The sequence below is a fragment of the Amblyomma mixtum genome, chromosome 3 (assembly GCF_055824585.1).
Source record: "Amblyomma mixtum isolate Tamu chromosome 3, ASM5582458v1, whole genome shotgun sequence".
NCBI lineage: Eukaryota > Metazoa > Arthropoda > Arachnida > Ixodida > Ixodidae > Amblyomma > Amblyomma mixtum.
Window position 1 is genome coordinate 404,007,407 of NC_143014.1, and position 25,589 is coordinate 404,032,995.

At 50.7% G+C, this 25,589-nt stretch overlaps 1 protein-coding gene and 1 pseudogene across 17 annotated transcripts in view; one reads left to right on the plus strand and one right to left on the minus strand.

The window, feature by feature from the left end:
- The window catches only part of LOC149357439 (uncharacterized), a 478,435-nt gene that overhangs the window by 174,544 nt on the left and 278,302 nt on the right, over nucleotides 1–25,589 (minus strand). The window lies entirely within an intron of this gene.
- The window catches only part of LOC149357441 (uncharacterized), a 43,988-nt pseudogene that overhangs the window by 5,421 nt on the left and 12,978 nt on the right, over nucleotides 1–25,589 (plus strand).

Consider the following 25,589-nt stretch of genomic DNA (forward strand, 5'->3'; position numbering starts at 1 on the left):
ATTGTTTGGATTGTGATTGGAGGGTGGTAAGAATCTGCAGAACCGATGTCTCTAGCTGAACCAAGCGAGTGTGGTGTGCCTGTGTGGTGGTTTCGAGAAGATCAGCCAAAGGGGCGACCTGGGCGGTGGAGGAGGGAGTGGTGAGTGTGGCAAGGTGCTCATTTAGCTTTTTTTTTTGCTCATTTTGCTCATTTAGCAAAAATAAACACAGCCTATAGTGGTGCCATCTGGTTGTCAGGACGGGAACTATTGCTGCCAACAAACGGACTGTCCTCTTAAGCCTAGCAGCGGCAGAATGGTCACTCTAAATACAAAATAAAGCAAATTTATCACTTATACGTTTTCTTATAGGCAAGGCGAGACAAAGCGAAAGACCGGTGCCCCATTTATGACCAGTGAACAGACTGAAAAAGGAAGCAACAACGAGAATTCAGTCCGAAGCGAGGGGTCCGGCTTTGAAGGGCGCCGCCATGTTTGTCGTTCGAAGCAATGCTAGCAACACTGGGCAATGCTCGAAGGCCCTCTAAACCTCGATAGAGTTCCGCGTTGCTCCGTTGGCTCGATATACTATTGACTCGATGGCTATCCAAACCGCCCGTGTAGCAGCGCTCGATCGCCTTTGAGGCGATAGACTATCGGTTCGAGGGCCTTCGAAACGCCCGTGTGACAGGGGTGTAACGAACCAAGCACAGACAGAATCGCTGAGGCGTCCGAATTTTTAGAGAGGTTGTCACCTAGCACTGACAGCAGGACTCAGGTGGTTTTGCTATGCGAGGAAAATTCCGCACGCGACGAGTCTCCGTGTGTTCTACCAGACCTTCCCGCGCGTGCGACCTGTATATATTTATATTTATCATGTATATATGTAAACAATTATTATCAGTGTACTTCTCCCTCTGTCCTTTCTACTATCCCCTCCCCTCTTTCTTTTCACTTCTACACACTGCCTGCTATCCTTTATTTCCGCTGCCCCAGCTCAGGTGCTTCCAGCAGCGATAGCAGATGCCGGGGTAGAAAAAAATTCTTTTACCTTCCATATTGAATGCAAAATAAAATCCACTACTACTACTACGAGCCTCCGGGAATTACTGAGTCAGCTTTTGACGCTGCGCCGTGGGCCGGCAGCTTAACACGTGACGGCACCGCGATAACAGAAGGCGCGCGCAACAGATCCGCTGGGGCAGCTTCCAAAAAGCGGCGCCGTGCAACGAAAACCGAATTGTGTGGTGTCGCAAAGCAAAAAGTGCAGGTTGGGCTTTTCAGTTTCAGTTTCAGTTTATTTCCAGAAAAAAAAATTCTGGTGGGACACCTGGGCTAAAAGCTGCTTTTGTCAGCTTGCAATTCAGGACCGCGCGTAACTTCTCCGAGTTGCCACCGCGGCACTCAAGAGCTCACAGGAGTCGCGTGAAGACCAGATCGACTAAACCCCTGTCAGACGAGCAAGTTTAGTGTCATTTTCAACGAGTGACACTCGCCTGTAGTGTCATTCGCATCGTGTCACACGATGAACTTTAGTGACACTCGCTGCTGAACGCACTCGGCAAGAAGTGAGTTTGGGGAACTCACTTCACTTTTCCCGAGGGGCGAAGTGTATAGCCTCGGTAGCAGCGTTTCGAAATTAGAATACAACGTCGGCAATAAAAATGGCGTTTTGTTGAACGCAGCTAATTATTTTTTGCCCTCTTGTTCATGTAAACTTATTTGCGCATGTATGTCGCCACCACTTTTTGCCAATCAGATTGTGTCAGATGCGCAGAAACTAGAAACGTTATCGACGTGGGTCACCATGATGCTTCAAAAAGTGAAGTACTGCTCCTGGCTTGTCTCGTCTTGCGAAGCCTTTTTTGTAATCGCCAATATTGCACAAAGCTCCTTGATAATCATAAAAAATTGCTTGCAGTTTGGAATCTACTGTACATTAACTGAACATTAAAGCTTTGAAGCGCGAAAAGTAATATTTTTTGTGCCTTACTTGAAAAGCGATCGTCACCACCATCAAGGGCGCCGCAGAGCGCGCGAGGGTCAGATAAAGACGAGACATGCAGGGAGCCTAGACAGGAGGAAGCACCCCTCTCGCGTAAAACTTTTCCAGCGCTGCCCAGGCTTTGCACGCCAGTCGCAAAGAGACGGAACTAATCAGCCCTGCAGCTTTTGGGAAACGTTAGCTGGTAGAACAGCCGCCCGACCACGCCGGGCGCGGCTGAAGTAGGGGTATTCCAGGAATACATGTGTCTTGTATTTGCGGTTTGTTTTTTTTATTATCCATTAACTCTTGTAGAACACCCTAAACGATGTTTTGAGCTTTTATTTCTGGCTGGAGTAATGTAGCTTAAAGACGCTTGTTAAATCTCTGTGTAAAAGAGATTTTTTTTATGACAGCCTTTGAGGTTTCGTAATGTATAGACCGTTTTCGGCGCCAGGAGGACAATAGCCTCGAACCGGCGCGCGCGCGCCGCTGCTTCTCCTCCTTCTCTCCTCCTGGTATGCGCGGGCGGCGAGCTACGCGTTGAGTGACGTTCGTGTCCTGCTGTCTTTTGCACGACAAAAAAGCTTTTACGTGTTTTCACGCTGACTATGAACATGAATCGTGAGCCGAGGTCATCAGGATACCTCTGCGCTGTTGTTGGCTGCACCAACAACTACCGCAAGCGGAAAAAACTAGCCGCAGAGCCATGTGCACAGCATGAACAGCCGCGGCGTCAGTGCGGCTGCGACCTGTTCCATCTGCACCGCTTTCCGTCAGATGAAGGCGAGCGATGTCTTTGGCTGGCTAGCATTAACAGAGAAGATTTTGTGCCTCCTTAATGTCACATGCTTCCTTCTCCAGCAAATAAAAAATGATGTGTGGCATCCGGACGTGTGGCCACTTCAGTCAGTGACAACACTTGGATGCCTGTACAGCTTGTGACCTGCAGACAAATATGATGGTCACAAAATCTGAGCAGTGGAAGTAGATAGCTCAGATAAGCAGGAAAAAGACCTCTCCGAAGTTTTTGTTGCATGATAAATATGACAGCAAATGATATGCGATATTACAGCACTGCCGAGTAAGCAGTGTGGTTGCAGCAGTGTTGTTACCGCGAACAACCGGGCCTTGGCAGAAGCAAAAGAGCGTGCTCACTGCACCAGTCGTCAAGATACCTAAGTCTGCAAAACTTGTTTGAAGACGCGTAGCGTGCTTAACGACGACCGCAAACGCGCTTGCTCACCAAAGCACACTCGAGCTGCGGGTGGCGTGGCGAATTTCGTTTGCCGCGTGGCAAATACCCATGCAACCTCTCATCTAACTTTCTCTGTTTAGTGCGGACATTTATTTAGGGCCGCAACACTTTACTTTCGACGAGTGAAGAGTGGACACGTACGCGAAAAAGAGTGGCGGGGCAGCGAGAACGACCATTGCTCGCGCTCGCTCGGTGGCCCCCAAGCAAGCAATGGTGACATACGCGAGGTCAGCTAGCGTAAACAGTGCTTTCGTTCGGTGCCTGCGCGCTCTAGCTTAGTAAACATTCTCGCACCTACCACCTAGACCTGCTCGTAGGCGAGCATTTATCTCGAAGTGGTAACCAGCTGAAACGCACAGAGGACACCAGGCATAAAACGCCTGAATCTGGCACGACGCGTACCTCGCTGAGAAGTGCACTGTAGTACCTGCCTAAATGTGTGAAGTGTGTACGGGCAAGGGCGTCCGCAGAATTTTTTGCAGGGGGGGGCCCCGTTGGTGCCCCGGGGGGGGGGGGGGGGGGGGGGGGGGGGGTATGTTCGTAGCAGAAAGGCGCTATTTGCGGAGTAAATTTATTTATTTATATATAAATAAAAATTAAACAAAATGCACACATGAAAGAAAAATTACAAACAGCAAATTAAAGCGCGGCTAGGAGAGGTACATTGGAGTTTATCAACGAAGAAACAACTAAAATTAATAAAAATGCAAAAAGATGCTATATCACTTCGTGGAGAAGAGTGCTCAGTCTTGCTGCATACGGGTTCTCGACTCACCCGGATTGATGACCAGCACACAGCACAATATGTTCACAAACACGCAACTACAGTCACTCAGTCAGTCTTCCTTGAACAGCAACTGTAGGCGCCTCGGATTTTTCTGGGCGAATTGCGTAATTACACGTGTGATAAATTCACTTCTGTGCTTCATTACACGCTCTCGGTGCACACTCATCATACACATTGATTGGAAAAACTGTTGAACACGTACGTTGAAAACAAAAGATGACTATATATACAACGAAAACTTATTTACAAGATAAATGCACGCTCGCAGCTTCATACACCTCGCTCCATCTTGCTTGCGCATCCGCACAGTCGAGCAACCGCACACACACTGCTCTCCGCTCGTCGTTTTCTCGTCCGCTGTCTTGGTTGTTCTCAGCTTCGCTGACAACCGGCCACTAAAAACACCCAAGCACAAACACAGAGGCGCGCACACGTGCAAGGGCTTACTTGCCGCAGTATCCCCGAATGCGCACTTTGGGGGTGAAAGGAACGCCGCGCAACTTCCGAGGGGAAGGGACACTCGCCACTCCAGTCGGAAAATTTGTTTTTGTGTTTTTATGGGGTTCAGAGCCCCAAAACGACTCAGGCTATGAGGGATGGAGTAGTACAGAGTTCCGGGTAATGTCGACCACCTGGGTCTCTTTACCATGCACTGACACGCACAGTACATGGGCGCTGTTGTGATTTGAGGCCCAGCCAGAGGTGACAGGCGAGCCAGGCAGGCGCCATCGGGCTGCGTTGACCAAAGGCGCTGGTTTTCGCAGAAGACGCAAAGAACGCTGGTGTGGGGGCGCCTCGGGAGACTGCGTCGCCGTGAACAAAAGCAGCTAATCCCCTTTGCCGGAGATTCTGAAAGCGGCGCTTCTACCGAACTGCGCTACCCGTGGATCGGAGGAGACAGCGAGCGGCGGCGGCGCCAACTCATCGCCCGCTTGCCCCTGAGCAGCCCGACAAAGCGGGGGTGGACACGGCTGATTTTACCTTCCCTCCTTAAGAATTCATCGGTGACCGGCGTAACGATAGGCGAAAACAAGATGCCCCGTGCACTGTCTGCCTCCGTGTCGCTATCTCTCTAGAGATCAAAGAAACAGACACCGATCTCAAGGCGGCTCGAAACACATGCTCGCCGGTGCCGCTGTATGTCTGGAACAGGTCGCCCTTCAGTAGAGCTAACGATGGCGTGGTTTGAAAACGGCGGAACGACGCACGCCCGGACGCGGCATTTCGCAGATGTGACCATGCGGGGCTGCTTTTACCCTTTTGACTGAGCGCACCACCGCCCCTGGCGTGCGGCCATCACTCACGGTTCGAGTGAGTGATTTTCCAGGGGGGTGCAGCCGCCCCCCCTTGCCCCCCCTCCGGACGCCCATGTGTACGGGTCAGCTTCCACGAAAGAAATTCATCACCGTGAGTGGTCCAACAATACAGTTCGCGTCTGCGCACCACGCACACTTAAGCAAAAGTGAAGTGCGGCTAACGTAAACATTGATGAAGTGACTTTGTTATGCTGACTGGTAATCGTAGTCTATCGAACTCATTCGGATCGCATAAAAGAAGCTTGGCGGCTGCCTGTGTCGCTTCTTCGACCACCGTCGTAGATAGCGGTGCGGCCGTTGCTGTGCACTAGAGGAAACAAACGACTCGTAAACAAATTTCGTTTGCCTGGGTCAATCATCGGAACGACGGTGGAAGTGCCTCCTGCCCCATAATCCGATGAAGTTCCGGACATCATTAAAACAAACCGTGGCAGTGTTTCTCGAAAAGCTTTTCCGTCACCCAGGCGCTTTTCTAGCGCGCCCGCCCGCCCGCGCGCCCGCCCGCACGCACGCACGCACACACACACACACACACACACACACACACACACACACACACACACACACACACACACACACACATACACACACACACAAAATCAGAAACTCCGAAGCGCCAATTTGCGACGCCGCCGTACTGCACCGTGGGCGCAGCACAAATGCGCGCGTGCACACCAGCATGGCGCTAGGGACAAGAACAGAACATAGACGGCGCCACCTCCCCAAAATGGCGGCGCCTTAGATGAAATGGTCTATAGCTGCAGTTGGTTGGTTCTGTATGTTGTTTGTTATGTATAGATTAGTGCTTGATATTACATGAATAGTAGTTGAGCTCTACTATCCTCTCAACTGATCTATCGGGGCCGTGCGTCTATGGATCGTAACGGCAGCTGTAATTTCTTCCACCATAAAACCTGATTCCAAATTGAAAGATACGGTGCCAGTGAATCACCCGTATAGGTCACGTCCGCAGCTCACCCAACCAGACCGCCTAAGGGGGAGGGGGGAGCCAAAAGGAGAGTTAATCTAGCAGCACAGCTTAAGGCCTTGTTCTTTGTTTTACCTGGCACGACTAGGGAGGGGGTGGTGCTCTTATCTTGCCGGGGTGGGGCATTATGCAGACTTGATCATTAATGCTCTACCTGAGACCGCTGGCCTGCAGACACCGACCCATGGATCACCCAGGAAACAGAGGACCTGCCTAGCTGATGCGGCCTCTTCAGAGGACAGCGAGGAGCTTAACCCCTTTCGAGGCCTCTACATGGCGGCGGACGAGCTGTCATGGTCGTACTTCCGGCCACGTGGGCCCGAACAAGCAGCAACCGAAGACAGTCGACAAGGCTGACAACCTCGCGACGGCGGCGGTGCAGTGTAGTGCTTGATGTGCCCCCTCCTAGCCTAAGTGGATTAGGGCAGCGGACTTCCTTGAGCGGAGGTGACCATCACGGCAGCAGCGGCGAAGGCCGAAGATGTGAAGGGGGCTCACGAGGGCATTGACAGCGGCAAACAGCAGCGGAAGCAGCAGCGACGTGGCGGCGCCATTCAAGCCGAGTCTACCCTCGGGTCGCCGGACGACGGAGTGGTGCTACACACAGTCAAGCTGTTGCTGTTAATTGAGGACGGCTGTGTCCTCGACAGAGGTCTCGTGTTCTGGACATCCGGCGGGGAAGCACGTTCATTCGCCTACTGGTAGACTGCGGGAGATTCGTTTCCAGCCGTGTTTGATTACTCAGCCTTTACCCCTTCCCATCGACCGATCTGCGAGAGAGCGGAACAGCCAGCATCGCCCCTGCCGTGGGTGGTAACACCAGCGTCCACTTCTGTCCATCTGATTTGGACAGTGCTCTTCGAACTTTATTCCCCAGTCAGGGATCTGGGGAATGCGAACCCTATTTAACTCGACTGTGAGTGTGGCCAAGGGAGACGCCTGTTAACTCCCGTCGGCTCCGGTTGGCGAAGAAGTTCCTTTCCACTGAGAGTCACTCTCAGTCGCTCTTTTGTAAATAATGTAAATAATTATATACTTTTCTTTGCCTTCCTCCTAACCCAGTCTCCCATCCTCCTCGTCCCATCACCGGTCCGGCCATGCTACCCGCGTCGCAACACGGCTTTTTTGTTTTTGTTTTTGTGGGTGTGTGCATTTGTGAGCATCTACAGCCCACGTGTCTATAGTTAAATTCCACTCTGCCCGCCTTGATTCATCGTGCCGAAGGAGTTCCATAAGAGGAAGTACCCCGCGTTTTCCACATTTGTATCGTTTTATTTTGTTTACTCGCTTACGTCGACAACACGTGAGTGCGTCTCAAATCTATTCTGTGCTTCGGCCACGCTCTGTTTCTATGCACTTTACTCGCTGCCGCTGCGTTGCGACCCAAGCCACCGTCCATTCTTCCCTCCCGCCCTTTTTTTCTGTCCTTTTCTCCCAGCTCTGACCGTAGAATTCTACGTCTCCTCGTTACGTGAAGCGCTCTTTTATGTCCCTCCTTCGTTTCGCCTTCGGGCTTCTTTCGCGCTGTTTCACTCAAGTCACAATGAACGAACCAGCCCAGAAAAAAGTTCTGCTTGATTTCTTTTTTACCCGCGATCCCACACGTGGGTGGCGGGCGACGACACTTATTCACTCCTTTCCAGTTCCGTTTTCTTGCATTTTGTTTTTGTTTTTTCTTTTGAGCTGATCTTCTCTCCCGCATCGTTTAATTGCAGGCTCTGTCCGAAACGTCGACTCGCAATATATGCTTCCATAAATCTAGCGTTTTCAATTTCGCATTTCGCCTCTAGGAGCCAAGCACGTTAGTTTTTTTGTGCTATATATACAGGGTGTCCCAGCTAAATGTAACCAAGCTTTTAAAAAAGACGAAGTGGCCAAGCTTCGTGAGACCAACTGAGGGTTGTTGCCAGTCGCCTGTCCTAGTCTGCGGTATTTTTTTATTATGCAAACGTAATTAATTAGCAGAGACTGATTAACTAACTTTTTAATTATTGTCTTTAGGAAGAAAGTGTGAAGGCAGGAATTGTAGATCCCATAGAAAAATAACTGGTCGCCGTATTTGCAACCAAGTACCACTGATACAGCTTCTTTTATTTGCCTCAAAAGAAAGCCTGCGAAATACAAAAAGAACCACGTGATAGGGAAGCAGTTTCAGCGCTCCCGGACGACCGATCAAGCAACGACATAGCTTATCTTTGCAGCGCTGTCCCGAACGAATGGGGTTCGGCGTTTTGCGATGGTTCCGAGGTATACACCAGCAGCTCTCGCATGGGCGCTAGGGCGACCGCTGCTTCAGCGCGTGACGGTGCAAGTTCGCCGGCACGGCCACATGCCTATCGCTCGAGGCGAGGTTTCGCGTAAAAATGCGCTCCATGCGAGCAGCGCTTCACCTCCTTGAAAACCAGCGCCCGCTTACTTTCGATGACGCATAAGCAGTTCCTGGCGCGTATCTCGCCACCACCTCAAAACGCCGAACCCTGTTCGGGACAGCGTTGCAAACATAAGCACCACCCGAGCATAAGACGTCAACCCGAGCGCAGCCATCCGGCTGCCATATGGGTGCGCTCGGGTGGACGTCAATGAGTCATTACTCCCTTATTACAAATCTACTCCACCTTGGGGGAATCCCCTAAAACATTTGGTCAACACTGTTCCTACTTCGAGTTACTGATCAATTCGCTCTCGCCCTACTATAAGCTTGCCGTCCCGGTGAGCTCAATTGGTAGAGCGAGTGCTCCGGTGAAGCGGTGGTCCCGGGTTCGAACCCCGAACCAGGACGAATTTTTCTTTAACTCCGAAGTTTCTGAGAAAGCTGTATAGCTTTCTTTGTAGCCGTATGGATGCGCTCGGGTGGATGTCAATGAGTAATTACTCCCTTATTAAACACACACACACACACACACACACACACACACACACACACACACACACACATATATATATATATATATATATATATATATATATATATATATATATATATATATATATATATATATATATATATATATATATATATATCGGGTGTTTCACCTCAGAGTTCACACAATTTTTAAAAGTAGGCTTTTTGAGTTAGAAGAGCGCTTTTTTCCGCAGAGTATCTAAGGGCTAACTAGCAAGCTGGTTAACTAATTTTGAATAGTTAGTTTCTAACGCTTACTGTTAGGATCCTAAACCATAGAGGGGGGTGTAGCCTGTCGTGAGCAATATCCATATCAGTTGTTAGAATTTCGAAAACGCGGGTACCCTCGGCGTTGTGGCCCAACAAATTTTGCCGACATCATGCCAAAATACATGCACTTTCGAGAAGCTTGCAGGCAAAGCAACTTCTGTAGTGCACGTAACTCACCGAAATAGCCAAAATTTCTTATGCCACACCGGCGAGTGTACCCGCGTTTTCGAAATTCTGAAAACTGATATGAATATTAATTATGGTGGGCTACACGCCTTTCAATAGTTAACGAGCCTAAGAGTAATAGTAAAAAGTCAACTATTCATTATTATTTAACCAGCCCGCTATAGTTAGCATGTCCCAGCTGTATTCTGATGTACTCCACCGCGGACATTAATTGGCCGAAAAAGCGTTTTTCTAACTTAATAGGGCTATTTTAAAAAAAATTGCGTTTCGCCCCGTCCGGCATTGATGCAGGACAAGACGGTCAGCGAGAATAATGTAACAAAGCTTAATGCAACGTTCCTTCCTTATTGTATTTGAATGCAAAAATGTTGTCCGCCGCTGCATGTTTCTTCCATTCCGATTAAGATTAAGTTCATTCGTTAGGTCGCACTTACACATTGAAAAAAATACACCACTCTTGTACGAGGTAACTGTGCAATGCAGGACCTCTGCAGTGCCAGTCGCATCATTTGCCAGGTAAAGGCTGGCTTGAAGCCGTGATGGCCATGTCCGAACACTGTTCTTGCTCGCACAATTATCAGTGAAGCCATTAATCAGGAAATAAATGCCAATTGTTCTGCCAGCAGTCACAATGATGCGCGAACACTTTCATGACGCAGCGAAGACACTCCCAAATCCCAATCCGCATGTACTGACAGCGACGGCATTGCGGCTCTGCTTGAAAATGTCAGGTTAACAGCACCGAACAAAAGATATAAGTACCACGCGAATGTCTGTGATTACATGGGCTCAGGCTTATAAAAGACGTTCACTTTGGGCGAATGTCTTCTGCGGTTTAGGCTTGGCGGAGAGGCAAAGCGACATTAGGCTGCGGAGTACAAGCCCATGGATTCGGTGCAGGCCGCGGAGTCTACTTTTCGACGGAGAGGAAACGCACACACGAGTCTGTACTCGCATTTCACCGCACGGCAATGAACCACAGGTGGTCGAAACTGAACCGGAGCCTTCGTCATAGGTGTGTCTCGTGGCATCCAGGTGTTAGTAGAGTAAAAAAAATCAATTACAGATTGAACACAGACATGAGCCACTGCAGAACTGCTTACTGTCTTACAAGAGAATACAACGGTTACAACGCAGCGATCACATGTTCAGCTTGGTAGAAACTAAATTGAAAGCTCGCGAAGGCCGCAGAAGACTTTACAAAAGCGGTAAAAGTCTCGCCGCTATCTCCGCAGCCGTACCGAAGGAATGTTTGCGATGAAATAAACACACAGCGCCGAGAGATATGAAGTTGATTTTCCGGCGGAACGGCGCAGACAGGTGTGATGTCGCGTACTCGACGACGCGCAAACAGGGTGCAAATAAACAACGAAAGCGCGCGACCGTACGCCACGTAATGATTTCGTATTCTAAAGAACGCCATCATAGGGAGCATGCAAATAGCCACCTAGCCGTCCAGGAGTGCTGCAGCAGACTGTACTGACCAGTGTTGCCGCCGCGTTGTACCAAACTGAATATGGCGCCACTTTCCCAATATAGCGGCTCCAATGCGCTACGTTCGTTTGTGCTGTCGCCCTTGAGTTGCGGGGAGCGCCCTGGACGTCGCCCCGAACTCGACGATTTGCGATACGGCGACCCCTTGCCCACGGGAAGCGGTAATCGGCGGAAGTTCCGATCGCCCACCGATAGCTCTCACCGCCGGGTATAGTTACCCCTCGTTTAGCATAGTCGAGTCGTGTACTATTAGTAATCAATGAAACGCGAACAAGAAAACTAAAGTGCCTACATAAAAACACCGATATATTAGATTTTGGAGAGCAGATACAAGCGAGGTTGATTAACACTTCCCAAGAAGTGTCTTCTCGCTTTCTAGATGAAATTACCCTCCACTACTACTAAGCTTCCCCTGGCTAAGAGCTTATTATTTTGCTGTTTGTGGCTCAGTTGTCTTGTTTGCGTTTCATTTCCTGCGGATGGTACGCCACTAACAATGGCCACAGCGATGGGTGGCGCGGAGCAGAGAGAGTGGCCTAGCTATCCAATAAGAACTGCACGATGCTGCCTACGCAGTCAATAGAATGAAGACGAACGACAAGCGAGGAAGCCCTTGGAGGGCGCAGGTGTCAGAATGCACTGTTTTCTTCAAGCGCCAGCTTTACTGAGTGGCCGTGACGTTCGGTTTCTGATCACTAGGTGGCGGCACTCAAGTCCCGTCCATGGAGGCCGCGTATTAGTGGAGGCGAAATGCAAAGGAATCCTGTGTGCTGTGGTATGCAAGTGCAAGTTAAAGACCTCAGGGGGGGAGGGGGTCGGAATTTGTCCGCAGCCGCTCCTTAGGATGCCTCGTTCTTCTTCCCTCATCTCACTCCTCCGTCATCCCTTCCCTCGCTACGCGATTCAGATGTCCACTGTGAGTGCGACTGGTACCGTGTCATTGCTTTTATAATGAAACAATTGCATTTGCTTCCTTGTTTTCCCATGATTGGCGGCGTTAATGTAGAAACGCCAGCAGTAATACCACCATTCCTTGCGTTCCTATTACTTTTGTACGTGCACCTGTGCCTAGCGTTTCCTGCGCCTCATCGAGCCGCCGTGTCAAATTGGCCCTTGTTGCGGCGAATGAACAGAAACAGTTGAACTGAAAGAAACCTTTAGCAGATTTTTAGAACAGGTGCAAACCGGAATGAAAGAAACTGACTCAAAGAATATAGACGATTGCTACAAGAGAATTATGGACATTAAGCATGGCATACATTTAGCCGTTTTCTGCCACTATAATTACAAAGCCAGTTAATATCGAGTTGGTGGCATCAGGGGCACGCAAGAGTGTGAAACGTTCCCGCAGTAGCACTTCTAGTGTTATATTTGTGAACCATTGCGCCTTCGCGTGAAGTCAGTCCAAGGAAGCAGCTCAAGAGAGCATTCTCTGGGGTTTCGGAAGATATTAAAACAGATGCTGTCTGCGAGACCTGCTACACATTCCAGGGTATTTTGTGAAGAACCAATCCGAGTGCAAAAAATTCAGCTAAGAATATCAGTGTGTAATCGAGGGCAGGAGCTGAATAACTGGAAAATTGTGTTTCCGAATAAATCGCGATCGTTGTCTTCTCGCTGCCCTCAGAGGCACCAGTAGCGACGCCAGTGTGATGGTGGAAATTTCTCTCGCTCCCTTCGCAACATCCCTCTCACTGTTTGAAGCGCCATATCATTCGGCCGTTCTACAGCGAAGCTTGCCGCGCTTACTCAGGGGTTGAACCACTGGGAAGTTGAGCCCTAGGACTCAAAATGAAATCCCGACCGCGGCAGCCATGTTTTTACGGAAGCGAAATGCAATAGAGTCTTCTGGCCTGCGTGAAGTCAGTGCACGTAAAGAACCCCAGGTGGCCCAAATTAATCCTGATTCCTGTACTCCGGCACCTCCTTCTATCTTTTGCCCCGCCGCGGTGGCTCAGTGGTTACGGCGCGCTGCTGCTGACCCGAAAGATGCGGGTTCGATCCGGCCGCGGAAGCTGAATTTCGATGGAGGCGAAATTCTAGAGGCCCGTGTACTGTGCGATGTCAGCGCACGTTAAAGAACCCCGGGCTGTCGAAATTTCCGGAGCCCTTCACTACGGCGTCCCTCATGGCCTGGGTCGCTTTGGGACGTTACACACCAATAAACCAAACCAAACCTTCTATCTTTTGTATTTCACTCGCATCTTCATGCATTCTCTCACGGTGCAGTTAAGGCGTCCTCTGAGAAATTGCGCTCTTACTACGCCTTTCCTAACCTTAAAACGAGGTTTCCTTGTTGGTATACTCTCAAAACATTCCCGACGCAGAAAGAATTGATGAAATATAACAAAGACGACGGTATCCAAACGCACATCGTGTTAGGCTATCGCAAGTAACAGAAATGAATGAGTGAAATGAATGAACGAATGAATGAAAACTTCACTGGGTTCCGGTTCCTCCTTAGCCGAAGATCAAAACAGGCAACGCGATAGACTGCGGCGATGATCAAGTGGATTAAGGCACCAGGAAACGAATCAGTTTTAATGCATAAGCATTTCTTGTCGTCTCACGAGTGGCGTGTACAGGACCTGTCAGCAAAGGGTGTCATCAGAGAGTGTGTGTCGTGGGTTCGGATCCCACCGGCGGCATGTGGTTGTTTTTTCTTCTGCTTTTCTAATCAATTATCTTTAAGCGATAACAGATTCAGTAATTTTCTAAATTGATCAACACCACAAAAAGTAAATAAATTAAAAAAATCCCCTCGGTCCCTTGGTTTCTGTGGCTGTTGGCATCTCTAATACATGTGTGTGTGTGTGTGTGTGTGTGTGTGTGTGTGTGTGTGCGTGTGTGTGTGTGTGTGTGTGTGTGTGTGTGTGTGTGTGTGTGTGTGTGTGTGTGTGTGTGTGTGTGTGTGTGCGCGCGTGCGTGCGTGCGTGTGCGTGTGCATTGTGCGCCGGTCGACCGGTCGACACCGTTCGTTCGTTCGTTCGAGCTCAAGGCCGCAAAAAACGGCCGTTATCATTTTTGTTCGTGACGCGAGAAGCGACCAGGCTAACGTTCATTGATCACAACCATGAAGAGCTGCATCCACGTTTTTCCAGATTACTGTAGATGATCTTGACCTGTTATCTCAAAGTTTCCTTGCCCGCTTTAAATTGAGCGATGCGGCGAGCGGCAGCATTCGTAGTTCGACGACTGACGAACGCGTTTCCTGCTTATGCCGCTGCCGTGCTGTTAAGTTCTTTTGCGGGCGCATGTCAGCCCAAATAAAGAGCTTTGTTTGCAACTCTTGCTGCTGTCTTCCTGACCGCTGGACTGTCGTCATTACAATCTGACATCTGGTGGAGGTGCCGGGTAGCCTTCCATGTACCGGACACTCCCTGCAAGTCGTGCCGCCAGCCCTCTGAGTCATTCACCGCAGGACCTGACTCCAGTCCACCGCGTAGGCCGACGTCTGCTAGGGGACGCACCTGAGTTCGAGTCTCTGCCGGACCCTACCCAGAAGCGAAAGCAAAGAGCAACATCCGCCATGAGCTTGCCCCAGACGTCGACTGCAATCAGGTTGAAGCAGCCCCGGGTGCAACCAAGCTTCGACGCTTCGCCTGGTGCCGACCCCGAAGAATGGCTGGAACTGTTCGACCGCGTAGCTATCTTTAACAACTGGGACGATGCCATGAAAATTAGGTACGTCTTCTTCGCCTTGGAGGGACCAGCAAGAATCTGGTTTGAGAAAGAGGAAGCTGGCCTTACGAACTGGGAAACCTCCAAGGAGCAGCTTCTCAATACTTTGAGAAACGTCGTGAGAAAGGAGAGAGCCCAGCAGCTGCTACAGCCTCGCATACAACACCCAAAGGAGAGCGTTGCAGTGTACACTGAGGAGATGAAGCGTCTCTTCCGGTGTGCCGACGCGAGCATGAAGAAAGAAGAAAAGTAAAAGCTACGGAACCCACCCAAACCGTCGCGGAATTCGTAGAAGAGGCATCCATCATGGAAAAAAAACTTGATGCCAGAGCCCACCGGTATGACTGCCAGCAGCGCGTTTTCTCAGCAAGGTGCCTGGACACCACTAACAACGATAACCAGTGGGAGGTTAGGGCCCGGTAACCCTCGTTGGGATGTTGAATCAGATTCTTGGGGTAGTGATCACTGCCCTATTTTTATCTCCCTCACTCCTTCGCGTCTACGGAAAGAACGCCGCAGCGTACGCATAACATCATGGGACTCTGTACGCGCTGACAATCGTTTATCAACATTCAACCCGTCTTCAGCAGTGTCTACCCTCTCTGATGTTCTTGCAACTCACACTATTACCAGTACTGTAAATGAAGGCGACCCAAACCCGGACATACACCTCCTGAATCTGTGGGCTCTTCGTCGCCAGGCCGATCATTATGCTTCTCGCAACCCTGAGGACCCCTTGGCTCTTCCCTCTCTTCACCGAGCTACCGCCCGAGCGCGGCGTTATGCAAAGCAACTAGGCAGGAAACGCTGGGCTGCATGGTGTGCCCGTCTGTCCTCTACACAGGGCAATCGACATCTTTGGAGAGTGTTTCACGCCATGGAGAGCCCTTCTCAGGTTGCAGATTACACTGAAAGCATTCGCCTCGCGCTGAATGTGGACGAAGATACATTTGCACAACAAGCGGCCCGTCAGTTTTTTCCACACCATGACTGCACCCCTACATCTCCTCCAGTCTTATCGGTTACAGAGCCTTCCGATGAGGTTACTTCTGATTTAACCATGGCAGAATTGCTAGCCTCCATTGAACGCCTCAAAACTACCACTTCTCCCGGGCACGACGGCGTACCAAACTCTTTATTCCGTAACTTGGATGGGTCTGCTTTGCAAACCCTACTGGATACTTTCAACCAAGTGTGGCGTTCTGGTGTCATCCCTGGAAAGTGGAAGCATTCTATTGTGGTCCCAATACCCAAGTCAGGTCAGCCTCCAGTATCTCTTTCGGCCCTTCGTCCAATTTCTCTCACGCCTACCATCTGCAAGCTTTACGAAAGCATTCTCGCCGCACGCTTGTCGTGGTGGCTAGAATCACACGATTGTTACCCAGATTCCCAAATAGGTTTCCGTCCCCAAATTGGAACGGACGATGGTCTTGCTACTTTGGCTACTGACGTGCTTCACCACTCTCCGCAGAGTCACCTCGTTCGAACGGTGATCGCTACAGACATAACAAAGGCATATGATAACATCCTTCACTCTGCCATTCTTGCCTCCCTTCAAACTCTTGGTCTCCCTCACCGGTTTCTCTTATCCATTCACGCCTTTTTAACAAATCGAACCTTCAGTGTACGGGTCCATGGAAAGCCCTTTGGTAACTTCACTTCCAATAGAGGACTGCCCCAGGGCTCCGTTCTCGCCCCCACATTATTCAATGTGGCTTTTATTCCTCTTGTTAGAGCCCTAGAGACCATCCCTTCTATCCGTGTGCTTGCGTACGCCGATGACATAACCTTGTGGTGCTGTCACCCAGGTGCGTCTATCCATCAGTCGGCCCTCCAACATGCGCTAGATGTCTTGACATCTCGCCTCCCACCTCTGGGTCTAACCCTCTCGCCTACTAAGTCATGTTTCATTCGCATTGGAAACAAAGCCGGCTTACGGAAAGCAGTCCCTTTAAACTTTACAGTAGATAGTTCTCCGATTCCTCAGGTAGAAACTATTCGTATTCTTGGCCTCCTCCTTCATACCTCTGGGATTGGCACCCCTTGGCTGACAGCCACACGTAAATCAGCTCACGCTACTATAGGTCTGATTCGTCGCATAGCTATGCGATCTGGTGGCCCACGTGCTCATACGGCCCGCCAGCTTGTGCGCTCTATCCTTCAGCCACGGATAATATATCAGGCACAATTTCAACGTCTCACCCGCAGACAGTGGGACTCCCTTGAAGCTATCAATCGTGAGGCTATGCGCGCAATAATATTTTTGCCTCGTTTGACACCCATACCCGTGCTTCAGGAGTTCGCCCAAATTAATACTCTCAGTGAACTCATCGACCAGCGGGTGGCAAACAGAGCTCGCAAACAGTCTCTACAACTTCATCGTTTAAAGACGCTCCCTCCGTGGTCGTATTGTCAGCTCACAGACAATCGCCCCACTGTTTCCCCGTCGGTATCAGCCTCGCATCTGCCTGAAGGGTGCATATTGTACACCGATGCATCACATACTGCAGAGCGGGGAGTTACTGCTGTATATAGTCCCTCCCATCCGCATCTCAACTCTCGTGCGACGTACACCGCAGATACATGTACTCCCCTGGCATTGGAACTTCAAGCCATTTACAATGCCATTGCTTCCCTTCCGCTCGTTCCCACATTCAATGCAGTTCATATTTATACAAACTCCCTCGCCGCCCTTAAACAGCTTAAGGCTGTTCGACGCACATTCCAGATTACACACTCAATTCACCTGCTCTGCGCAAAATACCCATGTCCTGTACGCATACACTGGATTCGCGGTCATGCTCACGATCCACATATAACATTCAAGTAGATGCTATGACTCACATTGACACATCAGCCGACCCGTCACCTTCCCCTCTTCCCCCAGATCCGTTCCTGTCCCATGTCTCCGATTCACAAGCTCTGCGCCAGCGAACACGCGCTCTAATTCCTCCGTGTTCGCACCCTCTCCCCCGTAGTCTAACTCGGCAGGAGGAGGTATCAGTGCGCCGGATTCGGGCAGGGGCGGCCCTGACCCCATCTGTCCGTTATCGGTGGGGTGATAAATATCTGCCAGCAACTGACAGGTGCCCTCACTGCGGCGCTGCACCGGACATTTGTGATGTGCGGCACCTGTTGTGGACTTGCCCAGCGACGGCCCCTATTAGAAAACGGCTCCTCAGGGAGGTCGGCCTGTGGTGGAACCGCGACGGGGACTATGTGAGGTGGACTATGGACAATCACTTCACCAGCAGCCTATGCGAGTACCTCGCCGAAACTGGTCTGCACTCCTTCTTTTAACTTTCTGTAAACTACATTCCACTCCCCCTTTTCTCAAATTATGCCTCAAGGCAGACTTCACGAATAAAAAAAAAGAAGAGCTCCGACGATTGCTGTAAACGGGAACACAGCCGCAGATTAGATCGCTCATGGACGTCATCCGGGATAAGGTTCAACAGGCCTTGGGTGTGACACCGACAACCACGCAGCCTCTGCAGTCCCCAGCCATGAATTACGCCGCAGCAGTGCGCCGTCCTGCACCTCGACGACAGGACCCAAGTCCCTATCGCTCTCAGCCAGCTGCACTCGACCGCCGCCCTCTCGCCCCAACCCGCCCGTCCCACGAGCGTCGCACACGGCCGAGGAAATGCGACGAGTGGAGAACTCCCGACAAGCGCCGCCCACTATCCTTCCACTGTGGCGAAGCCGGTCACATCCTCCGGCACTGCCCATACAGAAGAATGGGCATCCGAGGGTTCTCTTACGCCACCCCACGACCCCGACCACGGCCAGCGATCAGCCGAAATCGAGGAGTTTTAGTGTCCGGAAGAATGCTTATCGCTGAGCCGCCTATCACGTTCCCCGTCGCCATCGTCACCGCGCTTTTTTCTCCTAGCCGACGTTACGCCGTGTGTGGATGCTCCCCCAGCCCCCGAAGGTTAAAGTGAATAAAGCAGCCTTGGAGGTAAGGTTGCTTCTAAGCTCAAGAACATTATAGATCCTCCATCGACGAAAACGCAAGACCATGCCTCAACTACGACGACAACACCGACGACGACGACGCGACCATACTTGAAGCTTTTACCGCTTCCGAGATAATTAACGTCGGAGTACGCCCACCGAAGCCTCACTACTCGACGAAGCCGAGATCGGACACCGAAGACAACGTGCAATAGGAGAATGCGAACAAGTGACATTGAAGTTACGGCCGACGGTCACGCGGTTACTGCCTTGGTCGACACGGGAGCTGACTACTCCGTCATGAGCGGGCCACTCGCTGTCCGACTCAGGAAAGTAACAACAATTTGGGATGGTGCGCTGATCCGCACCGCAGGGTGTGACCTTATTACGCCGTCAGGACGCTGCACAGCGAGAGTTACAGTAAATGGGCGAGCCTATGCTACAACCTTCCAGGTCCTATAGCAATGCTCGCGAGGCGTGATTTTGGGAACGGGCTTCCTGAATGAACATCCGGCGATCACCGACCTTCGATCTAAGTCGATCAAGCTTTTCACGGACAAAGCCACACCTGCTGTGACGAGCGCGACTCATCACGTGGCCTTAAAGGGACACTGAGGAGAAATTGAAACTGGCTTGTATCGACAGAATAACAGCTCCTGATTACAAAAACGCCACTCATACTGACAACAAAGCTCCTGCAACGTAGAAAAGAGCACGAACCAAAATACAGGTATCGCCGCCACAGGCCAAACTCGCAAGTACAAGCGTGATGACGTCATAGGACAAAACAGTGTTGCTAGAACCAATGGTTCTAGAAACACAAGAACACGAGAAGCCACGAATCAGTGAGGCGCAGCCAATGCATGCGCAAATCTCCTTGACGTCGCCACATGGCGCCACGTATCCGGTAGCTACGCGCGCGCCTGCAGCATCGGGACCAATAAGCGCGTGCTCACCGGCAGTAGGCGGGCTCCCGGTATTCCGCTAGCGGTAACAAGGTACACGGTATGCTAAAGGTGTCTATTTGCTAGAACTTCCTTGACGACTTCGAGAACGGGATCCATCGTAACGCTGGCAAAACGCCGGTGCAAAAGTAAACGAAGCGACGGTAGCGACGACCGCAATAGCCGATAGATGCCTTCAACGTGCAGCCCGCGGTAGCTTCTTTTTCGGCTGTTGCCAGGCCGCACTGCTGGCCGTCAGAAATCACGGAGTCTGCGCTACGTCATGTGCACGTCATGTTTCACGTCACTTAGTCCTGTGTCGTCATAGGAGAATCCCAAGTTTGAATCAGAGCGGCGGGAAAAACTTTTTCAACTTCGAATCCAAATTTCTTAGAAATAAATGCATCTTTCGCTGCCGGCCAAGTGGCAACAAAGCCATGAAATGCCAAACTATCGGATTTTGCTGTAAAAAAATATTGATAGAGCTCTCCTCACTGTCCCTTAAACGTACTCGAGGAAGCATTGAGCGTGCCTCCCCGATCAAGTGTCGTCGCCTGCATAGGAGTCATTGAAAATGCCGAAGGTGTCGTCGAGGGGAACTCCTGGATCGAGGACTGGGCGTCGCAAGGGAAGCCGCCCAAATCCGAAGTGGCCAAGCCTAGATGCTGCTAACCAACTTCACCGGAGAATACCGGCATCTAAACAAAGGTACGACGATTGCTTTTTTCGACGAGCTGGCAGACATCAGAGACATATTTGCCCTCTCCGACCAACCCGTAGAACCATGTGACCGAGGCCAACAACCCACGTTTGATATCAACCCAGCATTACGCAGCAGACAAGACCAAATACGCAGTCTTCTTCAAAGGTACAACGATTGCTTCACATCAGCATCCTATGTGCGACGACCCCGGCTTGCCAAGCACCGCATTGTCACAGACGAACACGCCCGACACTGCGGCAGAGCCCCTACCGCGTATCTCCGCTAGAACGCCAAGCGATCCGCACGCAAGTTGAGGAAATGCTTCGTGACGACGTCATCCATTCATCAAGGAGCCCCTGGGCAGCATCTGTCGTCCTAGTGAAAAAGAAAGACGGCACCCTTCGCTTTTGCGTCGATAATTTACCGCCGCCTGAACAGCATTACTAAGGAGGATGTCTACCCCGGGTCCTCCCCCGCATCGACGACACATTGGATCGGCTGTACAACGCTAAGTACTTTTCATCAATGGACCTGAAGAGCGGCTACTGGCAAATTGAAGTCGACAAAAGAGATCGCGAGAAGACTGCGTTCATCACACCAAATGGACTCTTCGAGTTCAAGGCCTCTGCTCTGCCCCAGCGACGTTCCAGATACGGTGCTCGCAGGCTTGAAGTGCCAAAATTGTCTAGTCAACTTAGCTGACGTTGTTGTCTTCTCCTCAAGCTTTGAAGACCACCTCAGAAGGCTTCGGACAGTGCTAGAAACAATCAAGTCTTCAGGCCTAACGCTGAAACCAGAGAAGTGTCACTTCGCCTACGAGGAGCTGCTGTTCCTTGGTCACGTGGTAAGCAAGGGTGGAGTTCGCCCGCACTCCAGAAGACGGCTGCGATCGCCGAGTTTCCACAGCCTCATGACAGGAAAGCTATACGCAGATTCCTTGGATTGTGCGCTCATTTCCGGCGATTCGTCAAGAACTCTTCGCGCATCGCTGAACCTTTGACCCAACTTCCCAAGGCTGACGTGCCTTTTAAATGGCAAACGCTGGAAGTGGGTGGAAGCTTTCAAAGAGCTGAAGCGCAGCTTACAGTCCCCTCCTATGCTCAGACACTCTGATGAAAACGCCGAAAACGAAATTCATACAGATGCAAGCAGTGTGGGCTTAGGAGCGATCCTCGTTCAGAAAAATGCTAAACAGGAGAAAGTTATCGCGTACGCTAGCCGTTCACTGTCGAAAGCCGAAGCCAACTATTGGACGACCGAGAAAGAATGTCTCGCCATTATTTGGGTAATGTCGAAATTTCGACCTATACCTGTACGGACGACCGTTCAAGGTTGTGAGTGATCACCATGCTCTGTGCTGGCTTGCCAATTTGAAAGATCCTTCCGGCCGAATTGCTCGTTAGAGCCGAAAACGAAAACGCCGAAAACGAAATTCATACAGATGCAAGCAGTGTGGGCTTAGGAGCGATCCTCGTTCAGAAAAATGCTAAACAGGAGAAAGTTATCGCGTACGCTAGCCGTTCACTGTCGAAAGCCGAAGCCAACTATCGGACGACCGAGAAAGAATGTCTCGCCATTATTTGGGTAATGTCGAAATTTCGACCTATACCTCTACGGACGACCGTTCAAGGTTGTGAGTGATCACCATGCTCTGTGCTGGCTTCAAGAATACGACATAACTGTAGGCTACAAATCTGGCCGCAAGCATTCCGACGCCGACTGCTTGTCACGAGTCCCCGTCGACGCAGCTCAGGAAGAGGAAGACGACGGCGCTTTCTTAGGACCGGTAAGCGCCAGCAGTTTCACGCAGCAGTAGCGCTCGGATCCTGAGTTGCAAAGCCTAGTAAATTATCATAAAGGCAAGACCGCATCGCTCCCCGAGGGTTCAAGCGCCAGCTGGCGTGCTTCGTCTTTCACAATAATGTCCTCCTGAAGAACTTCGCGCCAATAGGATAGTGCATCTTCTTGTCGTGCCCAAAAATCTCAGGCAAGATATTATGTAGGCATGTCATAATGAGCCGACTGCAGCGCATCTCGGTAATGCTCGCACGTTGCACGGCATTGAGGAGAAGTACTATTGGCTGCGGCTAGCTGCTGACGTTTCCCATTACATGAAAACATGCCGTGAGTGTCAGCGACGCAAAACGCCTCCGATTAGACCAGCCGGACTCCTGAACCCCATACCACCTCCAACTAAGCCCTTTCAGCAAATAGGGATGGACCTCCTCGCCCCCTTTCCGACCTGTTCATCAGGTAACAAGTGCATCATCGCGGCCACCGACCACATGACCCGCTACGCCGAAGCAAAAGCATTGCCTAATGGTATCGGAACAGAAGTCGCAGAATTTTTTCTCGAACGATTTCTGCTGCGACACGGTGCCCCAGAAGTGCTCATCACAGACAGAGGAACGGTGTTTACAGCGAAGCTGACGCAAGTCATTTTAATCTACAGTCAGACAAACCATCGGAGGACAACTGCCTATCATCCGCAAACCAACCGACCCACAGAGCGTCTGAGCAAAACCATCGCAGACATGCTCTCCATGTACATCGACGCCGAATACAAGACGTGGGACACCATTCTGCCCTACGTGATCTTCGCCTATAACACTGCCGTCCAGGAGACAACCAGGTTTACCCCATTCCAGCTTGTATAAGGCAGGAAGCCCACGACAACACTCGACGCAATGCTCCCGCAAGTTTCAGATGAAGACAGCCTCGACGTCGCCGCCTACCTTCATCGCGCCGAGGAAGCCCGAAGACTTGCGCGGCTTCGAATTAAAGACGAGCAGCACACCGACGCCCGACGCTACAACCTGCGCCGGCGAGACACGCATATTACAAGCCGGGTGATCGTGTTTAGATATGGACGCCAATTCGCCGCCATAGATTGAGTGAAAAGTTGCTGCGGCGCTACTTTGGTCCGTACAGGGTTCTCCGTCGCATCAGTGATCTCGACTGTGAAGTCATTACCGACGGCACGACAGCATCTCAGCGACGACGCACACGACCGGAAGTCGTACATGTCGTACGCCTTAAACCATATTATGAACGCTAAAGGGCTCCAAGTTTGCATTCTCCGTGTTGATTTTCATTTTTGAAGCATCGAGGCGGCGCTTCTTTGGGAGGGGGGTAATGCCGCGTATCATTGTAGCGTCCGTTCGTTTGTGCTCAAACACGCAGGAAAGGAATGCTATCATTTTTGTTTGTGAGGCGCGAAGCGACCGGACTAATCTCGATTGATCACAGCCATCAAGAGCTGCATCTAAGTTTTTCCAGATTACTGTAGATGATCTTGACCTGCTATCTCGAAGTTTCCTTGCCGGCTTTAAATTGAGCGATGCCGCGAGCGGCGGGCATTCGTAGTTCGACGACTGACGAGCACGTCTGTTGCTTACGCCGCCGCGGAGTGATTAAAGGGATGCTGAAAGGTTTCCCAGAAAAATTGAGTGGAGAGATGCACTTTACAGTTTTCCACCCTCGGAATTCGAATTTCTCGTCGAAATTAGGCAGAGAAAAGCGCAAACCTATTTTATTTGGGCGAGAAGTGCAGCAGCAGCCTCGGGTGAGCTCGCGCGCCTCGTTGCCGCCTGTGATTGGTTGGGCGCCTCGTGACGTCAACAATGGCGCTGGCTCGGTCGGCTCGGCCGCCGCCGCTGCACATGAACCGCGGCGCTCGGCGGTTCGAAGTTGTTATTTTGCTTCTTATGCGACGATGGAACACATCGAAGATTACCCGTAGTATCTTGGCGTCATCCCCTACATGTTAGAACCGATTGCAAAGAGCAAACCTCTCCAAGAAAGAAACGATGCTGGCGCAAGCCGTGATTTTGACTCGAACGAAAGCGAAGTGTCAGCATCTCGACGTGTTGGAAATGGCTTTGGTAAGTATACTTTTCTTACCAAACTACATTCAGAGATACAATGGATGAATTTTGAGGCGAGCAAATCCAGTATAGCACTGCCCGACGTAATTTTCCTAATACAATGTAAGCGGGATGCGATCGTCGGCATTTTTTGTCTTGCCGCTTGTCAGTGCTGCCGCAAATCTGCTTGTAATCCACAAAGATCATTGGCATGAGCAATAAATTATCAGGCTCTTTTTGCACGCAAATTTTATGCTTGCACCACTTCATGGTCGCTGCATGCCGGCTCGATTCATAACATACAAGTGCGCAGCACTTTGCGACAAACTCGTCTAGGTGACAAACATGCGCCTTCCGTTTTTCGTGCCAAGATGGGAGCTAGCAGTAAATTAAAATCCTTGTTTAGGCGAGTTGGTTCATGCTACAAGTCCTTGTAAGAATACTTTCATCCGTTTGCGCCGCCTTTATCGTGCTTGTTGTTCAGATCTAGCGGCAAGAGATTTTTTCACTAACTAGATGGACTCGTGCTGCAACCGAGCAGGATGAATCGCAAGGCTGGCTTTAGCACACTTGGCGCACAATTATATAATATTATTATTAATGTATGAAGCCATGCGGCAGTCGGCAATTCTTTACGACTACATGCGTTATTAGAAATGTACTCCTGGCAGTTGAGTGATGTCATTGTAAACACTCTACTTCCAAAACAGGTGTTCCTCCGTCCGCTGCATTCCAGAGGGGAATGAAGAAGACTGCTGGTGCTGCCAAGAAATTGATGAAATTATCAGAAAACAGACGGTATTGCACCGGGTTTCAGTCGAGCTGACTGTTGACAGGCCCAGTGAATGCATTGCCGACAGGCTCTGGTGATAATTCTAATCACGAAAGTGGCCAGAGCATAGCACTGTTGCCTTTGACGGCTTGAGATCCCTTCGCTTCACAGCAGCGACTCACTTCGCGGAGAGCTTCTTTTTTTAAAGGAAATAATGAAAGACCACATCATCGCGGCCGCGGATGTTCGTGCAGCCGAGGGCTGCGCAGAACGCCAGCGTGATGGGTCCACCGCTTCATTCGATGCTGCACACCTTTCTGTACGTCACCACAAACATAAATACGCACAAATAAAGAAACACAAGGCAGCTCGAAGCAGCTTATGATGGCACGCACGCAGAAACAAGCCCGGCCGCGGAGGCTCTGAAGCGACGGATCACCAGTGTTTACGTCACAACTCCGCGGTTTCCGGTTTTGGCTCGCATCGTCAGGGTCATCAG